General features: G+C 43.5%; 1 long non-coding RNA gene and 1 pseudogene across 1 annotated transcript in view; both read right to left on the bottom strand.

Annotated features, from left to right (window-relative positions):
- LOC146358239 (uncharacterized) overlaps nucleotides 1-16582 on the bottom strand; it is a 38378-nt gene extending 21796 nt beyond the window's left edge. The window contains exons 1-2 of the long non-coding RNA XR_014787012.1: nucleotides 16559-16582; nucleotides 16178-16358 (exon numbers count right to left, since the gene is read on the bottom strand). This is a non-coding gene — a long non-coding RNA (uncharacterized LOC146358239). The remainder of the gene's footprint in view (nucleotides 1-16177; nucleotides 16359-16558) is intronic.
- Nucleotides 16583-22344: 5762 nt separating this feature from the next.
- Nucleotides 22345-22878, bottom strand: LOC146358238 (isocitrate dehydrogenase [NAD] subunit alpha, mitochondrial pseudogene; annotated as a pseudogene).
- Nucleotides 22879-26636: the final 3758 nt, after the last annotated feature.

Genomic DNA, 26636 nt, shown 5'->3' with positions numbered 1-26636 from the left:
AGAGAGAGAGAGAGAGAGAGAGAATGGCCTATCCATCTCTGCTCACTTTGGCTTCTCTACTTATGACAAACACACATTTTAGAAATGAGATTGAAAATGAGTTCCCAACATGGGGATTATGTCTGTGGAACAAAAACATTGTGTGGGGCAACTGAGTGCCAAAACACGATGCCATTTGAAGGCCACCCGTACATGACCATAATATTACTGGTGGTATTTGGTTCTATACAAACAGTGACCGTATATACTAAAAGTGACTAAACAGCCACGAGACAACAGGGATTTTTACAGTCTGTTAGAGGTAATAAACTTATAGTTGGCAACCTATTCCAGAATTTTTTTTTTTTAATGTTACACTTTTGAAGTGGAGATATTTTCTTAGCACTGGCTGTATTATCTATGGTATATATATATATATATATATATATACACCATAGATAGCATATATACTAAAACATTATGCTGACAGAGACAAAGGACAATATAGCAACCTTCCCCATACCACCTGTATTCCAGAAACTGACCAGACTGGCAGTTGAATTTTACTTCAGGTCTGGTGACGGTATTCCACTAAACCTGAGGGCAGCAGGCTGGCTTAGGGGTACGGAGGACATAGGCTGGCACACACACCTCTGTTCTTCAGCGCTATGCCACCTCTCTCTGATCCTCAGCAAATGCTGACTGGGTGACCAGTCAGATGGGCGATTAATAAATTTAATAAATAAATAAATAAATAAATAAAAATTTATTTTTATAAATAAGGACAGGTCATGGCAGAGAGTTCTGACAAAATGTGGTCCACTGGAGAAGGAAATGGCAACCCACTCCAGTATTCTTGCCAAGAAAACCCCATGGAACGTTTCACAAGGCTAAAAGAGATGACGCCGGAAGATGAGCCCCTCAGGTCGGAAGGTGTCCAATATACTACTGGGGAAGAGCAGAGGGAATTTCCAAGTAGCGCCAGAAAGAGTGAAGCGGCAGGGCCAAAGCCGAAAGGACACTCAGCTGTGGATGTGTCTGGTGGTGAAAAGAAAATCCGATCCTGTAAAGAACAATATTGTTTAGAAACCTGGAATGTCAGATCAATGAATCAAGGTAAGCTAGAGGTGGTCAAACATGAGATGGCAAGATTGAACATCGACATCTTGGGAATCAGCAAACTAAAATGGACAGGCATGGGCGAATTTAATTCAGGTTACCATCATATCTACTACTGTGGGCAAGAATCCTGTTGAAGAAATGGAGTAGCACTCATAGTCAACAAAAGAGTGGGAAAAGCAGTACTGGGGTACAATCTTAAAAACGATAGAATGATCTCAGTACGAATCCAAGGCAAACCATTCAACATCACAGTAATTCAAGTCTATGCCCCAACCACTGATGCCGAAGAAGCTGAGGTTGATCAGTTCTATGAAGACCTACAACACCTTCTAGAACTAACACCAAAAAAAGATGTCCTCTTCATCATAGGGGATTGGAATGCTAAAGTAGGAAGTCAAGAAATAACCGGGATGACAGGCAGGCATGGCCTTGGTGTACAAAATGAAGCAGGACAAAAGCTAATAGAGTTTTGCCAAGAGAACACGCTGATCATAGCAAACACTCTTTTCCAACAGCACAAGAGGTGACTCTACACATGGACATCACCAGATGGTCAATATCGAAATCAGATTGATTATGTCCTTTGCAGCCAAAGATGGAGAAGCTCTATACAGTCAGTAAAAACAAGACCTGGAGCTGACTGTGGCTCAGATCATGAGCTTCTTGTTGCAAAATTTCAGCTTAAATTGAAGAACGTAGGGAAAACCACTAAACCATTCCGGTATGACCTCAATCATATCCCTTATGAATATACAGTGGAGGTGAGGAATAGATTTCAGGGATTAGACCTGATAGACAGAGTGCCTGAGGAACTATGGACGGAGGTCCGTAACATTGTTCAGGAGGCAGCAACTCAATCCATCCCAAAGAAAAAGAAATGCAAGAAAGCCAAGTGGCTGTCTGATGAGGCTTTACAAGTAGCTGAGGAAAGAAGGGAAGCGAAAAGCAAGGGAGAAAGGGGAAGATATATCCAACTGAATGCAGAGTTCCAGAGAATTGCAAGGAGAGACAAGAAAGCCTTCTTCAATGAACAATGCAAAGAAATCGAGGAAAACAACAGAATGGGAAAGACTAGAGATCTCTTCAAGAAAATTGGAGATCTCAAGGGAACGTTTTGTGCAAAGACGGGCATGATAAAGGACAAAGAAGGCAGGGACCTAACAGAAGCAGATGAGATTAAGAAGAGGTGGCAAGAATACACAGAAGAACTATACAGGAAAGATCTGAATGTCCCTGATAGCCATGATAGTGCGGTCACTGAACTTGAGCCGGACATCCTCGAGAGTGAAGTCAAGTGGGCCTTAGGAAGCATTAGTAACAACAAAGTGAGCGGAGATGACAGTATTCCAGCTGAGCTATTTAAAATCCTAAAAGATGATGCTGTTAAAGTGCTGCATTCAATATGCCAACAAATTTGGAACACTCAACAGTGGCCACAAGACTGGAAAAGGTCAGTTTACATTCCAATTCCAAAGAAGGGCAACGCCAAAGAGTGTTCAAACTACCGCACCATTGCGCTCATTTCACCTGCCAGCAAGGTGATGCTCAAAATCCTACAAGCTAGGCTTCAGCAGTATGCAAACCGAGAACTACCGGAAATACAAGCTGGGTTTCAAAGAGGCAGAGGAACTAGAGATCAAATCGCCAATGTTTGCTGGATCATGGAGAAAGCAAGAGAATTCCAGAAAAACGTCTATTTCTGCTTCATTGACTACACTAAAGCCTTTGATTGTGTGGATCACAACAAAATGTGGCAAATTCTTAAAGTGATGAGAGTACCAGACCACCTTACCTGTCTCCTGAGAAACCTGTACCAGGGTCAAGAAGCAACAGTAAGAACCAGACATGGAACAACCGATTGGTTCAAAATTGGGAAAAGAGTACGACAAGGCTGCATATTGTCACCCTGCTTATTTAACTTATATGCAGAGTACATCATGAGAAACGGTGGGTTGGATGAATCACAGGTTGGAATTAAGATTGCTGGGAGAATTATCAACAACCTCCGATATGCAGACGATACCACCCTAATGGCAGAAAGCGAAGAGGATCTAAAGAGCCTCTTGTTGAGGGTGAAAGAAGAGAGTGCAAAAGCTGGTTTGAAACTCAACATTAAAAAAACCAAGATCATGGCATCTGGCCCCATCACTTCCTGGCATATAGAAGGGGAAGAAATGGAAGCAGTGACAGATTTTACTTTCTTGGGCTCCAAGATCACCGCAGACGGTGACTGTAGCCATGAAATTAAAAGACGCTTGCTCCTTGGGAGGAAAGCTATGGCCAACCTAGACAGCATAGTAAGAAGCAGAGACATCACCTTGCCGACAAAGGTCCGTCTAATCAAAGCTATGGTTTTCCCAGTAGTAATGTATGGCTGTGAGAGCTGGACTATAAGGAAGGCTGAGTGCCGAAGAACTGATGCTTTTGAACTGTGGTGCTGGAGAAGACTCTTACGAGTCCCCTGGACTGCATGGAGGTCAAATCAGTCAATCCTAGAGGAAATAAACCCTGAGTGCTCATTGGAAGGACAGATACTGAAGCTGAAGCTCAAATATTTTGGCCACCTAATGCGAAGAGAAAACTCTGTGGAAAAGACCCTGATGCTGGGAAAGACTGAAGGCAAAAGGAGAAGGGGACGACAGAGGATGAGATGGCTAGATAGCATCACCGATGCAATGAATATGAACTTGAGCACGCTCTGGGAGAGAGCGCAGGACAGGAAGGCCTGGCGTGCTATGGTCCATGGGGTCACGAAGAGTCGGACACGACTGAACGACTGAACAACAAAAGATCATCTCCATCTTTCTGAACCTTGTTGGTCTTAGAGGTCAGCTACTGAGGCGGCAATCATATACACACTTACCTGGGAGTAAATCCCATTGAACGCAGGACTTACTTCTGAGTAGACATGCATAGGATTATGCTGTAAGGCTCTTGGCCAGGTACCACACCTTGAGAGGTGCTAGGTTTTAGCCACAGGTTAAAATGCCTTTATTCACCTAGGTTTTAGTGACTAGTTATGCTGTTTTAACTGCTCTTTTAAGCTGCAATGTTATGTGGGAATAAATCCTATTGAATTTAATAGGACTTACTTCTGAGCAGAAAGAATGTCAAAGGAGGAACTTGTTCTCAAAAGTAACATTCTAAAATGTATTGCATGTTTCAGAACACTAGGTTACTTCTTGAGGAGGGTGGCGGGGGGGTAGTTATCCTAAAGTTAAATTTATGCATCTCTTCCCACCACAAAAAGCAGTCTCAAAGCGATTTACGCACAAATACAGAACTCCATAATTAACGTAACAGAAAAAACACAAAACCAATCATAACCAGCACATAAACCATAATCAGCACAATAATACAAATACAAATAAACACCATAAAAACATAACCTACAAACAATACAATACGAAAAGCGTTCATTCATTAATACACAGATCTTCTGTGAGCCCCTGCACCCCCCACCTACCCCAGTCTAACATGAACACTACAAAAGCAGTCCCCAACAACTGGGCCATAACTAATGCCCAAATGCCTGGACAAATAACTATGTCTTTGCTACATGCTGAAAATGGCTATTCTGTAAACTATTTTTGCTATTTCACTGAAGTTGGAAGTATAAGATCACTCCTGAAGAAGAAACCTAGTGTTCTGAAACCGAAACACGTTGAACGGGAATACATTTTTAGAATTAGCACTTTTGAGAACAAGTTTCTCCTTTTTTGCATTCTTTCTGATTTTTGTACCTCCCTCCTGTTTTCTGTTTTTCGTTTTTAACTTATTTCTGAGTAGGTATGCCTAGGGGTGCACTGTCAGTCTGCTGTTTTACTGTTTTGTATGTACTGTTTTATTTATTAGGTTTTACAATGGTGTCCTGTGTTTTTTATCATCTTATTCTTGTCAGGGTTGTTTATATGTTTGGAGGCTGCCTTGTAAATTCCTTGAGTTAAAAGGTAGGAAACAAATAATTATAATAAAGAAACAGATAAAACAATTCTGGTTACCCAGTCTTCAAAAAGAAAACCTACCACTGGAAAAGGGACAGAAAAGAGCAAACAAAATGATTAAGGCTTGGAAGCACCTTCTCATTAGGAAAGACTAAAGGAGCTTTAGAACTTTTTGGCAACTTTTCAGTTCAGAAAAAAGATGACTAAAGGAGGATATGATAAAGGCTCAAAAAATGATAACTAGCGGAAGGGGATGGATGAATATGTTAGTTTCCGTTTTTCTCAGTTTCTCATTTTTTCTGTCTTAAATTCGGTTTTATCTCATTTCCACATCAGTTTGAAGTTATTATTTTTAAACAAATTTGCACAATAATTCATACACATTTTGTGCACAGTTCTCCCAATACACACATTTTTGTATGCAATTTTGCCTAATGTACACATTTTTTGCAAGCCATTTCCCCTAATATAACCTACTTTAATGTTATTTTCACAAATATGCACATTTTTGTGTATACACTTTCCCCTCATATTTTTTTATGCATTTTTTACTTGGAGGACTCCATCACAAAATCACAAGGATAGGCAACTTTAGAGGGGGCAATTTCCCACCCCTGGTGTCCTCCAAGGGTCGCGTACACCCCCCCCCCCCGTCACTGAAGCAACAGTGGGGAAAAAGCCACACTTTCACTTTAAAACAAGACATGAAGGGAGCATGAAAACTGTGCTCTTGGAAGCCTTGGGAGAGTGTGAATTTGCATTGAAGCAAGGTGTGTTCTCCCCATGTGCCTTGCTTTAAAGTGAAAATGTAACTTTTTTGCTGTTGCTGCTGCACCACCAAAATTTGGCAGAAATTTGGTGGTAGCAGCAACTTTGGGAGCAGAGCTGCAAAAAAACCTGGGAGGGCACATGTGGGCCATGTGTTGCCCACCCCTAGCAGATAGGTTCAGGAGTGCGAAATTAAGTAACTGCATTCGAATGCAAACTAGACAAGTTTCTCTCCCATTCCTATGGTGAGGATAGAATGAACAAAAAGATTTTCTCATAATATCAGAGCTCAGGTTCAGCACAATACAATTGATCCGCAGTAGAGTCAAGAGGAAGAAAAAAGAATACTATTTCACACAACACATAACTAACTTTTAGGATTTACTCTCATGATGGGCCCCTTTACTTGTTTATGCAGCTTTTAAAAGTGTTGGACGAATTCATACAGGATGACCTATCCGTAGAGATTACGAGCCATGATAGCTAAATGGAATCTCCATGTGCAAGAGCAGTATGCCTTTGAATATTAGATTCTGGGGACAAACAATGTGGCACGAGGTTGTTGACTTTGAGCCCTCTTTGTGGGCTTCTCTGAAGCAACTGGCTGCCCACTATTGGAAAAAAAGTGGTAAACTACATGGTCGTTTGTACAAAAAAAGTGGTAAACCTCATGGTGCTTCCAGATGGAGGGCTCCTGTCACAAACACACCAAAGGCGCTGTGTGCAGCTATTCCATCGTTTCTTCCATAATGATTTTTTTCCTGGTAAATAAAAGGAGGCCTACAAATTGAAGATGTCGTTGAATGAACCCATCCTATAGTTCCGTGAACGAGGCATCGCAATTGCACAACAAAAGCCGCATCTCTACACCAGCCTAAAATCCTGCATTTAAAACAAGGCTTTCTGGTTCCATTTTAAGTGCAGGATCACAATGACTCCTTTTTTCACCCAATTCCTTTCCCCCCTCCCCTTTCCCCCTCCTTCTCATGGTATCTGAGTCTTCCATGATCTTTCATTGATCTCGCTCCTCTTCTTGCCGCTTTAAGTCTTTTCATGGAGGAAACTCAAGCAGAACACAATGGAGTAATTTGATAACTCATTATCTGTGATCTATTTAAAAATGGAACAAAGGGCATTTCATACAGGAGACACCCTGGAGGGACAGGTAAAGAGCCCCCAACCTCCGTGTGGGAGCAATCTCAATCGCAGGATAAAAGCTCTGTGTGAAGAAAGCCCTGGATGCACCCTCAATCTGAATCAGTCAAGCTCTCCTTAACATTCTTAAGGAACATCTTCTCATTTCAACTGGTTTAAGCACCATCTAGAGCTAGGCAAAGAACACAGTTTCTACAAAGCCTGGCCCAAAGAGCTTTGGCTATTGGGTGGTATGGAGATGTACTAAATGTAATAAATACAAAATGGGGTCCTCAGTTTATTCAAAGCACAGGACAATTAAGCTCTAGGAACATCCCTGCTCTGACCTTGAAACCTGGTTGATGGTTGTCTTTCAGGCTAGTACATCTGGCTCAACAGGCACACAATTTGGGATTGCATGCATAGTCATCCAATCCACCATGTTTCCACCCACCATTTGGAGAAGTAACACTTTTCTTGTGTATGCATCTCAGGGCATGGCTTTGACCTCAACCCCCTCTCTGACAGCGATTCAGCAAAAACAGATGATGATTCAGCATCATGTGAGGCCATTCGTTCACATCCTGCACAAATAAGCACAATGTGATCAAGAATATATACAACTGTGGCTTTCCCTTCTGGGAAACCGGGCTCTCCGAAAGCAAAGATAACTCTGTTGAACAGATGAAATGGTACTAATTATTTTTTTTAAAAAAAAAATCAACATCCCAACTCCAATTGTAGTTATTTTAAAAACAAACAAACCACCAATACATTTCGATGGAATTTTTTCTATGTAATATTTAGGTCTGCAAGATGGGGAAATGACTTCTGGGGCCTGGCATGCCTTTACTACTTTTGGTTTGATAATAATTATACAAGTATGGCTTTTTTTACATTATTACACACATTTACATTTAGGCAATAGACTAAAAGTCTAGTGTAGTCACACATAACTAGAATCTTGCCTGCAGTCAAAAGATTGACCAGTTAAGTCAACATAATGATGATGATGATTTATTTATACCCACTTTAGAATATAGTGGCATCCAAACATTAAAGCAACCAACAATAATTAAATGGTAAAACAAACACAAAATGGTAAAAAAGATGCAAAAGATAATAAAAAGTACCACTAAAAATGTTATATTAAGAGCATATTAATATATTGTCATAACACCATCAATGCACATGGTGCTTTACAAAAAATATAAGCAAAAAACAAAACAAAGGCAAAAACAGGTCCCTGCCCCAAGAAACACGAAATGTGTTCATTTATGTTTATTTATTTATTTTTAAATATCCCACCTTTTTGCCCAATGATTGGCACCTAAGATGGCTGACAACAAGTGAGCTTTAGCACCATCCCATTACTTCTTGGTTCTCATTGCTCCCTCCCACTCCCAGGAATGCATTGTCATAAGTATGTAAGAAGACCTGTGCTGCATCAGACCAAATGGCCTGGAGCTTTTATCTTGGTATTGAGATTGCTCACTCACCGAAGTTTGCGGGTCCTTTAGATGATGTCATAAACCTCCAGGACGTCTCCTGCACTAAATTACCTTTATTCCATTTTTTTTAAAGATCGGAGATAACGAGCTATCGCTATCAAATCACAATGCTTGAGTTTTGCTTGAGTTCCCTCATGCAAAGAGGAAAACCCACAATGAGAGGAGCTAGACCAATGAAACATGCAAGAATCAGATACAGGGGAAAGTGTGTGTGTGTGGGGGGAGCACCTGTAATGGAGTCCATCATGATCCTGCATTTAAAACAGAGGCATAGGGAAACGGAACCATTTTAAATGCGGGGGTTTAGGCTGGTGTAGAGATGCTCCAGTCCAGCATCCTGTACCCCTCAGTGACCAACACATCTCTTTGGGAAGCCCACAAAACCAGTGGCCAACAAATCTCTCTGGGAAGGACATGGGAGCAATAGCCCTCTCCTGCTGTTTTTCCCCCCAGCAATTGGAATGCAGATCCTGGAGGTAACATATAGCCATCGTGACTAGTAGCCACTGATAACCTTATCCTGCCTGAATTTGCCCAATCCCCTATTAAAGCCTTTACCACATCTTGTGGTAGCAAGTTCTATAGTTAGTTCAACCAAACATGCACTGTGTTAAGGAAGTACTTCCTTTGGTCCTACATTGCCCACCATTCAGCTTCATTGGATGATCACATTGTACTCTGAGAGACGGAGAAAAATATCTCCGTATCCACTTCCTCCACACCCTATGCATAGTTTTATAAACATGTATCATGTGTCCCTCCCCCCTTACTCTCCTGTTGTCTAAACTTAAAATCCCCAAATGTTGTAACGTTTCCTTGATTGTTTTGGTTGCCCTTTTCTGCACTTTTTCAAATTTTTCCTAGCTGGCAGAAGTCTCCTTCTATCCCACTTCCAAAACTACAGGACTCCTGTTAGAAGTTAGACCTGACCTGGCATGCTTCCAGATGAGGCTTTTATCACACCATCCGCTGGCCTGATTCATGGAATTGTACGGACGGTGAGGCACAGACATTGTTGTCTTCCACTCAGAACCCTCCCCTGTTTTCCCACCACTTCTTCCACCTTGTTTCTTACCGCAGAAATCTATTAAGGAGGGGAAAACTGGAATAATTGCACAGTGCCTTCCAATTGGTAGTGCTAGGAGCTCTCCATCTGGAAGCAATCCTGGTAACCCCTTTTGGCTCCTTGGGTCATAGCCTCCTATCTCCTAAAAGTGCCTTGCTTATCCCTTTCTTTCCTGCCAATAGCACACAGCCTTTCAGTCCCGCTGCCCCTGGAACCTCTAAGACCTTTTGGCCCAACTCCACTTTCTCCACTTGAGCTCTCTTTTTTCAGCTCCATGTCTCTCCACAGCCCACCATTTCCTCAGCTCCCATCCCACAGCCTGTTCAGTCCTGCTTCCTTTAGCTATCATGGTTCTCAGTTGTTCCTTGTGTTTTATGTTTGCTAACCTTTGGGGGGGGGGGGGACTTCAGTGTGACAAGCAAAAAATCATAGGTGAAGCTTTCGTTGTTGTATCTGCATACAAGGACGTGTGTCTGTTTGTGTGTGTACCTGTATGTAACCAGGTGGAGGCAACCTGATTCCCTCCTGTTTTGGACTACAACTCCCATAAGCCCCAGCCTCCATGGCCAATAATCAGAGATTATGGGAGTTGTCTAAAAACTCTGGAGGGCATCAGGTTGCCTCCCCTTAACAAAGTAACAGAGGGATGATTAAGTAGAGGGCCCAGTTGCTTTTAATTTGTCCCAGCGCCTAATGGGAATTTTTTTTATTTTCAAACAAAGAAGCAGCTCTGCCGATAGAGGTGAACACATGTAAGTGCCAGTAACTTCAGCTTTCCTCAAGCATGAGTCATATAGTCATCATGTCTCAAAGTGTGGTGAAATATGGAGAATTCCCCTCTGCTCCGGTAAAATTCCTCAGTCTTTCCTCCTAGAAACAGCACTTCTGACGCTGAAGGATACCTCCCTCCCCCTGACACACAAAGATAATATGTAGTTGGGGGAAACCCAGTCTAGTTTGCTCTTTATGCGTTTAAGAAGCACTTGATCACCCGAAATAAGCAGACAAAGATTTTCATAGCATAGAGATAAACATGATACAGCTGGCCTATGATACAACTGTTCCTAGCTAAAACCACCAATACATATCAACATGTGCAGCCCATCCTGGACAATGTTAAGGAAATATCCAAGGCAGATTAGGTTGGTCAGAAATGTATTAGAGCACCACACAGCTGTGGGAGTCAGCCAAGACCTGAGTCTGATCAAAAAGAAAAATAGGGCATCTTTATACATACTGAAACTTGGAGAAAAAAGAAAACATGCTATGCATGCTCAGAAACCAATTAGTACTCAGTAACACTCTTATCAGTACAGCTACATTATTATCTCTTACTTCTAAAGTCCTAAACTACTCCTTACAGTGAATTTCCTGCCTATAATGAGCAACTTACAATTATCTTCTCATTGTCAAACACACATACGGTTTTCCAGTCCCATCAGGCACCTGGGTTGGTTGCTTGAACCAAACTACTCAAGAGGCCTAGTCAGGCCTACTTTCACAATCCCCCCTTTGAGCCTATCAGGCTCACCATCTATGCTTGTATTGTTATCAGTTGTTCAGTCTCTTTACTGCCGTCTTTCTGTTCTTTCCACATTTCTGTTTGCATTCTACTGACCATCTGGTGCAGTTCAGCTTTATGTATAGTTTTTGTAAGGAATTTGATACAACATTTAATCAAAGCTATGATCACATGGAACAAAACAATATAAACAACAATTATGCTTATTACATTGCACATCTTGCTAGGTGGCTGTTTCTGGTAGATCTAGGTAATAGGGTTTAATCATTTTAGTCACATATTGTGGAATTGGGATCATTGGTATGCTTCTAAGAGCATGGACTGGCACATGGCTGCAGATCTAGCAGTTGGATACATTCAAGTCTACTTGAATCTGGTTTACTACTTCTAGGAAAGTGTTCTTTGCTTTCATGCAACTAAAGATGTCAAGCAGAAGCAGGATGCAGGTGGGCCACATCATGAAAATGTGCCTCTGGTGGAGGCTGAGACAACTCTTTCTTTACTAACAGGAGTTAGGCTCACTGCTAGGCTTATGCTTACCTCGCCAGCAAGTGCTTGGCTCACTACTAGTCCTTTAGAGGTGGCTATTTTGTAATCCAGAGGAGGCCAAAGTGCCAAAAGTCTAAGAAGATCTCACACGATAGTAGGAAAAGGGGCAACAAGCCAGTACCACGATGGCAACTAGAGATGTTCTTCTCTTCCAGGTCTAAAATGACTCAAAGGGCTGATGAACTCTGTGTTAGGGCACATCTAGCATTGTCTAGTTCTGGGGCACGTGGTCTCCAGGGGGCAACACTTTTTTGTACCGGGATGCAGGGATCCAGGTAGGCTGTCTTTTCAGCTTCATGTGGTGTGGGTGGTCAACAGCACCTAATGAGATCTTTTCCCACGAGGCCCAAGGGAAGACTTCTTCTGATGGACTTTGATGTAGACTCAATCTCTAGGCTACAGGTTGTGACACTGTATCGCAGGAACATCTGGAAGCACTTTTTAACTTGTGAATGAAAAGCCTTCACACACTTCATTAACGCTTGGCAATAGTTCAACATAGTCTCATCACGTAAGTGCAGGTTAGTAAGTTGTTTTTTAAATAGGTGCTGAAGATGGGAGTCTCATGGGTCTTCCTGTAAGGATTGCATAGGGACTGAGTCCAGTCTGTCAGTGCAAAGTGGCACACATACTCAGCAGGGCCAAGTTAGAGCATCACGCCATTTAAGTCCAGTTTTAGCACAGATTTTGGCTAATTTGTTCTTTAAGACTCAATTCCTTTTTTTTTTTCCTACCAGCCCTGCTGGCTGGGGATGGTAGGGGCACTGGAAATGCTGTTAAATTTGCAGAGCTTTGTACACACTACTATCTATCTATCTATCTATCTATCTATCTATCGCATTTATATCCTGCCTTTTTTCCTCTTGCAAGGAACCCAAGGTGGCTTACATTATCCTCTTCCTCCTCTCCATTTTATCCTCACAACAACAACCCTGTGAGGTGGGCTGGGCTGAGAGTCTGTGACTAGCCCAAAGTCACCCAGTGAGCTTCCATGGCTGAGTGGGGACTAGAACCTGGATCTCCTGGCTCCCAGTCCAAACTTTTCTTCATCTGAATGAAATCTGTTTTTATGTTAAAAGAAAGCTTACACGTCTCTTAACCCTCAGTTCAGTCACACTGGTTTCCAGGGGAGTGACGGGATGCCGTACTTCAGGGCTGGCTATCTGAGCAGGAGGTGCACCTTCTTTCTCTCAGAAGAGAACAGACAACAGGCTAATTCCCTCAGGATTTTATAGAGCAAGTCTCACTAAGTTAGAAAACTGTCAGAAAGAACACACACTGCTGGCCCCCCTTCACCAAGTCTTTTCTCTTTTGGCAGCAAAATAAGTTTTCTCACAGTACAGAAAGAAGCATTCCTTATCAGTTAGAAGGTATACAGTGTGAAGAGCAAATACGGTGCATTATTTTAGCTTCTGTGAGTAGGAAAAAAAATGTGGCTTTAACTCTATGTGAATACAGCTATGAGAACAAACTCTAAAATCATGAAAATTGCTCACTTTTTAGCAAATCAGCGTACTTGTGCTATTGTTTACTGCATTATTACTGCATATGATTCTGGGCAAATTCACACGTGACTGCTTGCTATTTTTCTGAAACAATCTAATACACTCCTCCCTTGAATTCTCACAGATTCAGTTGTTTATTAAACAATTAAAACAAATCATTTATCATTAAGCTTGTTAGGCTACATACAAAGCAAAAAGACAAAGCAAGAAAATAACAATAACTAATACAACAACGGGACAATGCACAACACATAGGATTTCAAATCCACTGTTACCTCAGTGTACAAATATATCTCACCAGTGACTTTCAATAAAAGTTTAAACTTACTTAAACCACTTTAAAAATCTCATTCTCGTCTTGACAGCATCATTCTAGCACATGCAGCATCCCTCAACAAACATTCAATTTAGCTTGCATTTTCTTCTTTGTGAAGTAACACTTACTGGTACACACAGAAGGTTGAGCCTAAGCTACAATACATGTTCAAACACATTAGCTAATACATGACCATACAGACGATTCTCAGCCAACACTCACTCTCTATTGCCAGTCACACACAGTCATTGCATCTTGATTTTTACATGAGAGAAGCTGATGCTACTAAGAGGAATAAAAAGCTCACACTCTCACATGGCAAGAACAATAGCCACAAATACAGATATAAAGACATTTTCTCTAAAAGCAAAAACAAAGTTACTGAGTACATTAAACACATTATTCACATTTATGCAACTTGCTTTATCTAAATCATTGTGGCACCTTCACTTATTAGGGGATTGACTCAATCGACTCTACCCTTCTTATCTGCTACTACAAGCTGGGGAAGGACCATGGGCGCTACCAGGCAGCCATCCGGGGAGCGCCACAAATGGTCAGCATACTGAGGACAACCAGCCAGTCTCTACATTTTCAACATTTGGGCCTGATTTTGGAGTTGTGCAACTTCTTCAAAAGCTGCCATGGGAGACTAGTTTATTGCTGAAAGGAATAAGACAGTAGCCCTAGAGAGGGCAAAAAGTTCTGCCACATAAGCAGAAGTACAGTTAGGCAAAAGAATTTTGTTCTGTTACAATATGGGAAGTACAGACAGCATATCTCTTTAGCATTTCTTTGACAAGACCCATCCACAAAATATACACAATCTACATTAGTCAGTGGCTCATCTCACAAGTCGGGATGTGGCTTTGCTCAGCCACTTCTAAACAATCATAAGGGATACTTTAAGAAGCATTAGGAAGCAAAGAAGCAGGATTTAGAGTGGAACAACGCTGCACTGTAATATACATACTAGAGGGAAGCAAAATGTCATACCTGAAGAGGCATGATTGAGATAGGTGCTGAGTCTTTGCTTTAAGTAGAAGAGCTGCCACTGAGGTACACAAAGAGTTAAAGGAGAACATAGCACAATATTTTCAGAGGCTTGAACAAGGAAGGCAGTGGCTGCACAATCAAGGAAAGCACTGTAATATGTTACTGGTCAGTGTTTATTTCTATGCTTTTAGGCAAGCACACTAAGAGCACATTTTTTTTTATAACAGAAGAGAGTAAACAGAATTGGGAAGCCCAAGTTGTTTTAGAACAGTACTTGTTTTGGAGCAGTGGAAGCACATTCAGCTTCGGAAGACCAGGAAAGTGGCTCAGGAATATCTGAATATACTCTGTCAGGGGAAAAAAAATAGTGCAACCAAGTTTACACAAAAGGTCTCTGGTCAATAGAAAGAAAAACTTACGAAGCTGCCTTAGATGTTTTGAGAAGGGGAGCGGGGGAGAGGAGGAAGCAGCTTGGAGGTGTGAAGTGTTTCCATCAGCTGGCCAGGCTGGTGGGGACGCTTATTTTTCTAATGCTCAATTTGGCTACAGAAAAGTGGCAGCAATGCTGAAATATTTTTTTCAAAAACGTCTTTAGACAATCTATGTAGTTTGCTCTAGTCTCACTTTTGTTTTGCTTACAATTGATTATTTATTTTTAGCCTAATCAGTTTTCTGCAGCATCTGATGCACGCTTGGTCTAAAGTATTAAGATCAGATGGTTCTTGATTTGGCCAATTTGCTTGTTCTTTTAATCTAGCACTCACTTCTTGGGGCAAAATAACTCACATGAGTTGGTTCATGCTAACCCAGTTAGGATTTTAACAAGCTATCACTGTTTTTCTGAAATTTTTGTGGCTTTTCTGATGTTTCAAAATTTGATCTGGTGTTTCAGTTTTTCTCAGGAGCCCTTAAGACTCCACTCCTCGGGACTTTGGTGACCTTTTTTGACATCTCAACATACCAATTAAAGAATGCATTCTCATTGACCCAGTGCTATCTTGGACCTCGAGATTCTAAGGCTCCCTTTAAATGCACAATTCTGTCCAAATCAAAGGTCCCAACTAAGGGAAATTGTTTGGACAGGTCAAGTCCAATTTCCATTTGTCTAAAACTTGCAAGTCTTAGGTCCATAATTCCTGTACATGTACATGGAAGGTGTCCCTTTGGGGGCTGTGGAATGTCTTTGGAAGAATCCCACCCCATCTTCAATTCACACAGGAAAACAATCAAGAGGTCTCCACAGGTTGCAAGAAATGAAAGGCACTGCCAAATTCCAAGGGACGGTCAGACAGGACTCTCACTGAACTGGAGGCACAGTCAGTAACTCATGGTCTAGGGAGCTCATACCATGGCAGGGAGTGAAGGAAAGGTTGGGTCACTCACTGCAATCTCAGTTCATTCAGGAATGATTTATTCAGGAGGTCTGAGCCTAGTCAGCCGGCTCGTACCATGGAGGGAAGAAGGAAAACTCACTCACACATGGCTCTAGCGACGATAATTTCCCCTGCCCCTTTTTACCTCAATTCATACCAGGTAACTCTCATTCTACTCTTTTCCTCAATTCACACAAGGCAACTCTCATTCACCTGACGCCATATCCCACATACCTCTGTAACCCAACCAAACAAACAAAAACAAAAACTTACCAAGTGCTTAAATTACTGACTGTCTCTTTAAAGGCAGTATCCCATCAGCCAAGGCAGAATTGTCTCACGGGCAGCTTCACATTGAGTCCCAGACTTAAAGATTTCAAAAGGTCTCTTACCTTGGTGCGTGCTTCTGGGATATTCAGTGAACGGTGGTCTAAATTGGTTCGATTCTCCTCAGCATTTGGGATCCAAGTCACAGCACCAAATTGTTAAGGAAATATCCAAGGCAGGTTAGGTTGAACAGTCAGAAATGTATTAGAGCACCACACAGCTGTGGGAGTCAGCCAAGACCTGAGTCTGATCAAAAAGAAAAATAGGGCATCTTTATACATACTGAAACTTGGAGAAAAAAGAAAACATGCTATGCATGCTCAGAAACCAATTAGTACTCAAGTAACACTCTTATCAGTACAGCTACATTATCATCTCTTACTTCTAAGGTCCTAAGCTACTCCTTAAAGAGAATTCCCTGCCCATAATGAGCAACTTACAATTACCTTCTCATTGTCAAACACACATACGGTTTTCCAATCCCATCAGGCACCTGGGTTGGTTGCTTGAACCAAACTACTCAAGAGGCCTAGTCAGGCCTACTTTCACAACAATGACACTTGCCTCTCACAGGCCTTGGGTGGTAGGCCTGTAATTGCTTGTAGTCAGCCCCCCAAGCTAAAACAGCTACTCGCTAGCAACAACAGGCCACATAACAAGGATGCAGACACATGGACCAGGCCCTGCAACAAACCTAGATGACCACTCTGTCCCCATATCTGCTCTGCAAACACTGTGACAGGACCTAATACTGTCAGTCACAACATCCGGGATTCATTCACTTGTTCATCTTCAGATGTGATGTATGTCATCTTCTGTCAGAAATGCCCTTCTACATTTTACATAGGAAAAACAGGCCAGTCTCTGTGGAAAGGAATAAATGGACACAAATCAGAAATTGCATTATTCAAAAACACTTCAGCCTCCTAAGACACACTATCACAGATCTTAAAGTGGTAATTGTGGAGCAAAGAAACTTCAAAGGGAGATTAGAGCAGTCTCATTACAGACTGCTGAGTCAGACTTCATCAACCAGTTTAATTCTATCACCAGACACTTGAACAGGGATAAAGGTTTTTTTAAATCACACTACATGTGTTAATTGGCTTACCTAGTGTCAGGATGTTTGTGTTATCAGCAGCCGCTGTACTGTGGATGGCCACTGTCAATAATGTGAGTGTTGCTGTCAGTACTTTCTGCAATGAATTTCCTTCTCACCTCCCTGTTTACAATTCCTCCCCCTCACCACTACGACCACCATCATATGTATTGCATAAAAACCTCAACGTCTCAGTAACACGCCATGCATTTGATAAACTGGGCTATAGTTCTCAAAAGCTTATGCCAAAATAAATTTGATAGTCTTTAAGAGGCCACAAGGCTCTTGGTAGTTTTTGCTAATGTCCGCAGATCAAGCTGCTGCTAAAGACACAGGAACAGGATCCAGTATGAGTAGAGATTGTTATGACCCACCACTATTGGACCCTCCTTATTGAAGGGTGCAGAATAATCCCTCCTTTGCAAACAAACAATGATAACATGGCAATCAAGGGAAAAGAAGAACCATTTCCACCAAAGCTGGTTTCACAGGTGGTACTTAATGTTTTGGTTTGGTTTGGTTTTGCACTTCAGTTTTGTTTGTTTATTTGTTTATTAAATTTATTAATCACCCATCTGGCTTGTCACCCAGCCATTCTGGGCGATGTACAACAAAAAAACAGTTTAAAACAATAAAATACTACATTAAAAACACCGTATTTCTAAAAATACCCAAACCCACCCCAAATGCCTGCCTGAACAACCATGTTTTTAATGCGTGGTGGAAGCTCATTAAAGAGGGGGCATGGCGGAGTTCCCTAGGGAGGGAGTTCCACAGAGTGGGGGCCACCACAGAAAAGGCCCTTTCCATCGTCCTCACCAGCCTAGCTGTCCTGACTGATGGGACAGAGAGAAGGCCATCCGAGGCTGATCTTGTTGAGCGGCCTATCTGGTGTTGCTGGAAGCACTCCTTGAGGTAGGCTGGGCCAGAACCGTATAGGGTTTTAAAGGTCAAAACCAACACCTTGAATTTGGCCCAGAAAGCAACTGGTAACCAGTGCAACTCCTTAGCACTGGAGTGATGTGATCTTGCCGGTGGCTACCTTTAATCAGGTGAGCCGCCGCGTTGTATACCAGCTGCAGCTTCTGAACCGTCTTCAAGGGTAACACCATGTAAAGCACATTACAGTAGTCTAAATGAGAGGAGACCAGGGCATGTACTACCGATGGGAGCAGATGGTCGGGAAGGTAGGGGCGCAGCCGCCATATCAGATGGAGTTGGTACAGCGCTGTCCGGCTCACAGCTGACACCTGAGCCTCCATGGACAGCTGGGAGTCTAAAATGACCCCCAGGCTGCAGACCTGGTCTTTCAAGGGGAGCCGTACCCCATTCAACACCAGGTCAACATCACCCAACCTCCTCTTGTCTCCCACCGAAAATACCTCGGCCTTGTCAGGGTTCAGCTTCAACTTATTCCTCCCCATCCAGCCACTCACCGTCTCCAGACATTTGGACAGGGATTCTACAGCCAACCTTGGTGAGGATTTGAACAAGAGGTAGAGCTGCATGTCATCTGCATATTGATGACACCACACCCCAAACCTCCTGATGATAGCCCCCAGAGGCTTCACATAGATGTTACATAGATGTAACAGCATCGGGAAGAGGATGGAACCCTGTGGAACCCCACAAGTGAGCGGCCACAGGTCCAAAACTTCCTCTCCCAGTGCTACCCCCTGGAACCTGCCAGAGAGGAAGGACTGGAACCACTGCAATACGATGTCCCTAGTGCCCAACCCCTCCAGGCAGTCCAGGAGGATACCGTGGTCAACGGTATCAAAAGCCACTGAGAGGTCGAGGAGAACAAGGAAGAAGCATTCACCCCTATCCAGAGCCCTCGTCATATCATCCACCAAGGCGACCAAGGCCGTTTCTGTCCCATGCCCAGGCCTGAAGCCCGACTGAAATGGATCCAGATACGCGGCTTCTTCCAAGTGTGCCTTCAACTGTATCGCCACCACCCACTCAATCACCTTGCCCCAAAATGGCAGATTCGAGACTGGGCGAAAGTTGTTCAGAACTTAGGGATCCAAGGAGGGCTTCTTTAAGACTGGTCTTATCACTGCCTCCTTGAGGGCTGATGGCATCACTCCCTCCTCAAGGGAGTAGGGATGTTAGAGAATTCCACCACGGATCCCAGGGGGGACAAATTCCAGTGAATTTGGCCTCCCAGAATCCATGGTGGAACGGAGCCCCCCACCCCACCACCCCGCGAAAGCCCCACAAAACGAAGTCTACCTGGCTGCGGCTGTGGCCCCGGCAGTGGCGGCTCCAGCCGCTGCTGGGCTGCTGCGGCCGCAAATGGCGGCAGTCATAGCGGCCACCATTTGCGTCCCTACGCCAGCCCGTGATAGGCTACATATATATTTATGTAGCCTATCACGGGCTTGCATAGGGACACAAATGGCATCCCCTACACAGGACGCCATTTGCATCCGCACCAGCCCCGCAGTGGCTGGAGGCCCTGCTGCGGTTTGGCCTGGCCAGTGGCTCCACGGCCTGGCCGCGGAGCAGAGCTGGCCAGGCAGGATTCTGGGGGGGAGGAATGGATTGCCTCCCCCCCCCGCAGAACCTGGCGGAGCCAGGTAAGCGGGGTTTCGTACACCCCTACAAGAGAGGCATTCACCACCGCCCTGATCCCCTCACCCAATCTCTCTCTGCAGCCCATAATGAGCCAAGATGGGCAAGGATCAAGTAAGCAGGTGGTCGACCTTACAGATGAAAGCACCTTGTCCACTTCATCAGAAGGAAGCTGGAACCGATCCCACAAAACCAGTTTGCCACAGACTGCCTCTTGCTCACTAACTGTATCCACAGTGCACGGAATAATACTCCCAATCCATTGTTGGTCTAATGAAAAACCTACATTGGCTAAAATGTCCATTTTGCAGCTATAAAATTGCCTTGTGTGCTTCCTGCCTCCCAACATTCACAAGTGACATGCTCTAAAATATGGTGTCATTAGGGCTTAATCAACAAAACCTTTTGGGTGCAATCTTATTGGGATAGGTGGCCGCCTCCTAACTTGGAGGTGGCCACCTATCCAATGCAGGGCAGGAGAAACACAGAGGGGATCATTCCCTCCGTGCTTCTCCTGCCCTGCATTTCAGCTAGACATCCGATTCCAGCTGTCTAGCTGCGGGAAGGCGGAGCGGGGGAAGTGGCTGCCGGACACATAGGATGTGTTGTACCAGCATTTCTGCCTTCCCCGCCCTGTAACGTGCCCGGGAACGCCCTGTTTTGGCTGCTCTGTGCTCCTCCTCTAACCATGGAATGTGGGGCTGTTCCGCACTGCCTGCGAGGCAGCGTGGAAGAGGGGGAAGGTCAGTTCTCAGGGAACTGACCTCGGAACACAGGCTCTGAGGTCAGTTCCCGGAAAACCACATATCCTATGGCTGTCTAGCTGCTGACTCGCGGCCATAGGATTGCTCCCTTAATTGATTGGGGGTTGGACTCGACGGCCTTGTAAGCCCCTTCCAACCCTACTATTCTATGATTCTATGATTATGGCCAAATTTTAATTGATCGGGCTCCCAGTTAAGGGCACACTTCTTTGTTTATTTGTGTATGCCCTTTTAGTTACATTGTGCTCTTGCCATAGCAAATGAAAAGGAAAATATTAAAGAAGCTTTCTTTCTTAAAGATGAACGGTAACATCTGCTGACTCATTGCAATTTTACACTTTCTTAAATATCTCAAAGAAGAGGCACCTACTGTCAGGGTGGACACTGAGCCCATAGAATCCCAGAGTAGTTCTGATTCTGAGGAAGAGCAGTCGCTCCTGGGAGAGGAGCGCGCTCCTCTTTCCCAGGGCCCACAGCTGACGGAGATTCCTCCCACCAGCATTCCTAGAATAGAAAGCAGTCCAGGGAGTGACCGAGTGCGGGAAGTAGTCTTGGTGGACGCACGACGCCGATGCAGAGAGCGGCGCCAAATGGAGGGCGCAGAAAGGAGGCGTAGTGCCCGGTTGGCGCGCAAACAACGGCTGCGCCCAGAGGATCCAAGGGAAAAGGGGAGGGACTCTCCCTAGTCCTTAAGTTCAGGGGTCTGCCAGTAATTCCCTTTCCAACGGGGACCAACTGTTCCAACTTAGGGCATAGGTACTGTGCTGCTCAGATCTAGTTGCAAACAGTATAGTTGTTAAGTTGTAAAAGAAGAATAAAGCTTTGAAAGGAATCCCTTTGTCTGTGTCTGGACTTGGCTACTGGATTAGACTGAGAGAGGCCTCCAAGGAGCCCTTGACACCTACATTGATTAATCTGTTAATTGGTTAAAAGGAATTTGGTTACTAACCACACTTTCATTTTCATGTGATATACTGGATTCATTTGAAGCTGCCTTATACTGGATCAGACCATTGTATTGTCTCCTGTGACTAACATCAGCTTTCAAAGACAAGGGTATTTTCAGGTCCTGATACTAATGGATATCCATTTTTGACTGGAGAGGCCAAAGACTGAATCTACATGCAAAGCATGTGCTGTGTCATGGAGGTAAGGGGCACCTTTCCAACAAAGATTTTGGGGAAAAGTTGACCAAGAGAACAAACACAAGAGTCATTGGATCCATTTGGGTTAAATGTATTTAATAATGTGAAAACAACAAACGGTCTTGTGGCACCACAAAAACTAACAAATTTATTGTGGCATAAGTTTTTTTGCAACAAAGTAACAGGCATACCCTCTGGAATTTTTAACAATGTAGCTATTTATTATTGCACACTGTGTGTGTGTGTGTGTGTGTGAGATTTATTGTAATTGCCACCTTTTTACAGATGTGTTTTTATCTGTTCTGGTTTTTATATTGCAATATATATAATTAGTATAGCTTACTTTGTATTTTATTTTTATTTTTATTATTGTTAGCTGCACCGTTTCTGGGGAAAGATGGAATATAAATCTAAATAAATAAATAATAAAGAAGATCTCCCAAAAATACTTTCCTAAAGAGAGAGGCAAATACAATGGGTTGGATGAAGACTTTTGCTCAGTGGAATTCCACACTAGCCAAGCACACCTATTTTGAGGTATCTTCATGCAGTGCCAAATGATGTGGCAGCATTGCCACCCTGACATGAGACACAGTTGGGTTTGCTGAGTCTTTACCTGCTGTTTCCAGAGCTGCTCCACAACTCTATTCAAACATTGCAACTATTGGTATCAATGTTCCTGCTTGGTATTATTTCAAGGCCCCAAATCCACCCTGCAGACAAGTGATTAAAGGACATCACCATATAGGTTGGGCATGAGAAGGACATCAAACTGTAAGAAATCTCGCATTGTATTCACACACATGGTGTCAAGGTACATTTCATTAATATTGTCAGTGTTCTGCTGCTTCCCTGCACTTTCTCAGGAAGAGCTCATCAGACATTTGCACAAGGTTTGCTTGGTGTACCGCTGTGACTTTGCTTCATCGATTGTTCCTGGCACACTCAAAAGCAAGGTCAGTAATGTATCACCTTGCTTCTTCTGTGCTGAGCTTGATGATGCTTCAGCTTCATACAATACCAGTGACAATCATATGCTCATTTCCACTGTATTCGTCTTCTCTCATGTTGTGGCAATGGCCATACACATCTGTGTAAAGAACTTTGTAACCTTCGGTGGACACATCATAGGTGGAATTTGCATCCAGGTCAAATGTTTCATAGAGCATCAGGTTCATTGGCAGCTACTGTTGGCCAGCAAAACAACCTGCAAAAAAACACATCCTTTCTGGAGCTTCCTGCTTTCAGTTTCTTTGTGGGATTAGGAAGGGTTTCTTTACAAGGCAGCCACGTGGTTTGAACTGAGGGAGTGCCTCCCTCCCTCCCTGGCATGTGTGCAAAGGAGTGGCGGGGGGGGGGGCTCTTGTTTTCATAGCTTACCTTCTGCTGTACTGTTTTCTGGCAGCCCCCAGGAAACCTCTGACTTACTTCTGAATAGACATAAAATGTAAGATTGTACTATAAGTCTGCCACCCTTGGCACACTTACTTGGGAGTAAGCCCCAATGAACTTAATAGGGTGCTCTGAAACAACAGAGGACATTGCTTCTGAGCTTGGTGGGGTGGGGGATCAGATGCATCTCCCTTCATTGCAGGGAGGCATTTTACTCTCTTCTCCCTCCAGTTGAGAAATGCAGAGGCAGGAGTCACAATCAGCAGGCGATTCTTGCCCTCACTCCTTTCAAATTTGCTCGGGTCTCCTTCCGTGCAACCCCGCTCCCATCCTCAATGCCTTCGTCATCCTGACCATGCCCCCAACAACTGAAAACAAACACCCACAGCAGGCAGACACGGTGGTTTCTTCCGAGAATTTCATGGGGAGGTTATGGTACTCCTGCTCCATGGGTTGGGGAAAATACCACATTTTTTTGCATTTGGGGAAAACATGAGATAGGTTGGGGAAAATGATGGGAGGCACCTTGGAGTCTAACATGTAAAGAGCCTGCAAGCTTCCGAGAGAGACAGCCATCTCAATAGCAGGATAAAAACTCTGTGTAATGAACCCCTAAAGAAGAACTCTGCAGTCCTCCAGTTCTGGAACCTTCCTGTGTTTATTGTGGCTCCCAGACAGCAACCGCATGACTACTGAGAGAGGAAGCTTTTACTTTTCAAGGTTCCATAGAACACAATGAAACAGCACCATCTAGTGGCTGATTCAATTGTGTTACATTCCGACTTTAAAAAATGGTTTGTTAGTTCCAGATCTTTTTGGAGCGAAATAAACAGTAAATACCTCTGGATGTTCCCTGGAGGTTAACAACATCATGAAAAAGACCCGCACATCTGTGAGTGAGCAATCTCAATAGCAGGATAAAAGCTCTGTGTGAAGGAGCCCGAAGTGTCTTTCCAGTCCTAGCTTGTTCTTGTCCTGGAATTCTTTGGGTCCTACCAGATGAGGCTTTTATTGTGCAATCATCCTGCCTTACTTTACAGGGGTCCATCTGACATCTTCCATTTGTAGCCATCCCATATTTTCCCACCTCTTCTTTCATCTTTTATCATAAAATAATCCATTAAGGAAGGAAAGGTGGAGTTGCTGCACAATGACTTTTGATTGTTAGTGAGATCTTTACACCAGCCTAAAATCGCGCATTTAAAACAGAGCTTTCTGCTTCCATTTTAAATACAGGATCACAAAGGATTCCCTTTACACGTGCTTCCTTTTCCCCCTCCCCGTTATCTGAGTCTTCCATATGTTCCATTGATCTCACTCCTCTTCTTGCAGCTTTTCCTTTTTCAAAGGAGGGAACTCAAGCAGAACACAAGCAGGGTAATTTGATACCTCATTATCTCTGATCTATCTTAAAATGGAAGAAAGGTCACTTAGTGCAGGAGACACCCAGGAGGTTAACGGTGTCATCTAAAGGATCCACAAACGTCCATGAGTGAGCAATCTCAGTAGCAGGATAAAAGCTCCATGTGAAGAAGCCCAGTGCTAAGAGCTCTCTGTCTGGAAGCACCCTTTAACATGGCAAAACCAGAAGTGCAGAACCTTAGGTCTAGGGGCCAAATTTGACCCTCCAGGAGACTGAATCTTGTCCTACGGGGTTCCCTATAAGGCCATGCCATTTCTCCCAATCACCAATCATTTGGCCATTTCCCTTTAGTGCAGGGGTTTTTGTTTTTGTACTTTTGGCTCCACCCCTTTTGCCTTTGGCCCTGCCCACTCCTGGAGTGTGTCCCTTGGGCTGAAAGAGTTTCCACAATCCTGTGGTAAAGGATCATCCATCCGTTGTGCACAGCCTTGATGGCTTGGACCCATCCTTCTAACATCAAAATTGGGCAGCTCATGCAAATTCCAGGGTATGTGTTTCTCTCTAACGAACCAGACTAACCTATCTTTGTGCACAGGTCACATCAGTGTCTACTTCACTACAATAACATGTGCTAAGCTACTGCAGACTCTGTAGAAGCAAGCATATGGCCAGAAGCAAGAAATAGAAACTGTAAGGGACACCACAAATCACAGCTCAAATCCAGAGAAAAGTGATGACAGAGCGTGTGGAAGTCCTAGGAGGACAAAGGGGAGAATGATAATGAGGTCCGTTTAACTTCCTCAAACACAACTCTCAGACATATCTTGTAGCTTATTCATTGCACTACTGGGAAGTAATTGAATGAGAGAGGGAACTGGCACATTATTTAAGTGCAGCAGCAGCTCTCTTTTTTTCAGCGCTGGAGATTATTGCAGGGGTGAGATGTCTCACCTCCTAGTCAGTGCCTTTTCTGGCCCCTGCCAAGGGCCTCCAGTTGCACCACATCCTGTTTCTCCTCTGACTTTTCTACCCTCTCCTCTCTATGAACTAGAGCTGCTACTTTTTTCTCTCAGAGGCAGGCAGGCTCTTGCGCCTGGCATTCAGTGGACAAAGCTTTCCCCATTGCCGCACAGTGTATGTTACATGTTACAGTTTGGGGGGTAGGTCAGCATTTAAAATCTTGTGAATGTCTTCTGAGCCTATGTACAACTTCAGTGTTTGTAGCCTACCCACCTTGTCTATTCGTAATAGTTGGTGTCATCGTCCAACCCTTGGGACTGCAAAACCAAAGGGAGGCACACTGGCCTTTGCCATGGCCAGGGAACCAAGGGCCATTGGGAGAGTGCGTCTCTCGCCACTCAGGAAGAACAGCGTAAGGAAGACCTTCTATCAGCCAGTGAAAGAGCAACTACTCCAATGTTTGCTTTCCTCTTCCCTCCCTGTTCCTATTTCCTTTAGTATCATGTCTGTTAGATTTTGAGCCTATAGACAGGGACTATTTTATCTTTTAATTTTTGTATAGCACTTAGAAAACTGTAAATGCTCCATAAGCATTGCATACTGTTATACTGCTGTTGCTTCTGTTACTAGTACTACTTCTATTGTTCACAGTGCTCAGGAATCTTATTCGATATAGCGTGGTATACAAATCCAAGAAATAAATCAATAACGCTGCTGCTGCTACTGCTGCTGCTGCTGCTACTACTGGGCTGCTGCTGCTACTACTGCTGATAATAATAATAATAAGAATAAGAATAAGAATAGACTGAGGCCTTCTTTTGCAATAGCAATATTCCAGTGTAACCCTATACAAATCTACTGAAAAGTGAGCCCCACTGAGCTCGATGGGACTTACATCTAGATAAGTGTCTGTAGCACTGCAGCCCCGGGGCAGCTTACAAGAAATTAAAATGTCAGCTAGATCGTTTTAGTTAAAAACTGAAGGTCGCTTACGTTGAATGGAGATCTGGCTGAGAAAAATCTGGGACATGATATTGCTCTAAATGCTAGCTTACTAAAAAAAAACACCTTGGGACAGTCGAATTTCTCCAAGTCGCATTCTACAAAAAACTTGGGAATCCTTTTTAGCCTATGAGAACAAACTGAACCCACCAGAAAAATATTTCCCAAGAAGTATTGTCTGCTGTATAAATATTTGCTTTGGAATTCTTCTCTTCTTTT

Source organism: Heloderma suspectum, chromosome 1 (genome assembly GCF_057233095.1).
Source record: "Heloderma suspectum isolate Gila_16-S chromosome 1, 16-S_ref, whole genome shotgun sequence".
In the NCBI taxonomy this organism is placed as follows: domain Eukaryota; kingdom Metazoa; phylum Chordata; class Lepidosauria; order Squamata; family Helodermatidae; genus Heloderma; species Heloderma suspectum.
Note: the sequence above shows the minus strand (reverse complement) of the source record. Positions and strands in the feature narration are given on the sequence as shown.